Raw genomic sequence first — 1,805 nt, forward strand, 5'->3', positions numbered from 1 at the left:
CTTTGGCCATATGAGGCAAATAGCCAACTCATTGGAAAAGACCCTGATGCTGGGAAAGATTGAAGTAAGGAGGAAAAGGGGACAACAGAGGATGAGATGGTCAACAGTTGGATGGCATCGCTGACTCTATGGACATGAGTTTGAACAAACTCCAGGAGTTGGCGAAGGACAGGTAAGCTTGGTGTGCTGCGGTCGTTGGGGTTACAAAGAGTCAGACATGACTGATTGACTGAACAACAACAGAGACATACAAATTTGAATAGGTATCCTAATGGATTCATAACTGGGGAACATAAGCTGCAACATCTTAGAATTTTTATTAATTTAAAATAATCTCCTCTATTACTTATTAGTTCTGACCTGATCTCCAAAGTATTTACCTCTCAGAGTCCAAATAATATATTAGCTGGAAAACAAGTTACTAATACCTATTACAAAAGGATAAATTAAGGACAGAGGTTTCTCTATTAAATATATTCTATATAATTAAGAATTGGTATTCCTCAGCAGTCCACATGACTGATATGGATCATGATATTGGCTCTGTTCCTACATGTTTTGCACAGTCTAGAATTTTTTTCAGCGCAAATTTGACATCCCTATTCCGTAGGCTATAGATCAGGGGGTTTAGCATGGGCACAATGATGGTATAAAACACAGAGGACACTTTTCCTTGGTCCATAGAGCTGATTGATGATGGCTGCAGGTACATGAATGCAGCAGATCCATAGAAAATAGCAACAGCTGAGATGTGAGAGCTGCAGGTGCTGAAGGCTTTGGACCTGCCCTCCTTGAAGTGGATTTGGAGGATGCTCTAGAAGATGAAGATGTAGGAAGAAAGAATAACTAAGGCAGGAATCAAAATTTTAAATGCACTTAAGAATATAACCAATAATTCATTGACATAGATGCTGGAACAGGATAGCTCCAAGAGTGGAAAGAGATCACAGAAATAATGGTTAATAATATTGGTGTTGCATAAAAAGAGTCTCAACATAAATCCTGTATGGATTGTGGATCCAGTGATGCCCAAAATATAAACACCTATCATGAGGCAGAAGCAGATGTGATAAGACATGGTGACATTGTAAAGCAAAGGGTTGCAGATGGCAACATAGCGGTCATATGCCATTGCAGCCAGCATGTGACTTTCTGAAATAGCAAAAATGATGAAGAAATAAAGTTGAGTCATGCATTCAGGATAGGAAATAATATTCTTCTCTGTCACGAAGTTCACCAGCATTTTGGGGGTAATGACAGTGGACTGACAGAGATCAATAAAGGACAAGTTGCTGAGGAAATAGTACATGGGGGTGTGCAGGTGAGAACTGAGCCCAGTCAGTGTGATCATGCCCAGGTTCCCCACCATCATGACCACATAGATTCCTAGGAAGAGGAGGAAAAGGGGCAGCTGGAGTTGTGGCTGTTCTGTGAGTCCAGCGAGGATGAACTCAGTCACTGAGAAATGATTTCCAGGGTCCATTATGTTCTCAATCAGTTCTAAGTTGAAAGAGAAAATGAGTAGATTTTATGCCCATGTGTGCATGTGTGTGAGTGTGTGTGTGTACATGTGTACATGTGAGTGGGTGCTGGGGAGAGTAATTTTGGGAAGGTCATTATTTGATGTCTCATCAAAAGAGACTCATGATGCAGAGGTCTCCTAATTTTCTCCTGCTTCTCTGAGACAATGATCCTAGTTGAACCAGAAAAAAAAAAAAAATACAAACTTCTTCATGAAATTTATAATTAAGATACTTCATAAGATTTTAAGAGAAAATACTGATTGTAGATTGTTAAAATCAGGG

At 39.7% G+C, this 1,805-nt stretch overlaps 1 pseudogene; it reads right to left on the reverse strand.

The window, feature by feature from the left end:
• Positions 1-529: 529 nt before the first annotated feature.
• LOC129653773 (putative olfactory receptor 8G3) lies at positions 530-1,489 on the reverse strand (annotated as a pseudogene).
• Positions 1,490-1,805: the final 316 nt, after the last annotated feature.

This window comes from Bubalus kerabau, chromosome 5 (genome assembly GCF_029407905.1).
Source record: "Bubalus kerabau isolate K-KA32 ecotype Philippines breed swamp buffalo chromosome 5, PCC_UOA_SB_1v2, whole genome shotgun sequence".
NCBI lineage: Eukaryota > Metazoa > Chordata > Mammalia > Artiodactyla > Bovidae > Bubalus > Bubalus kerabau.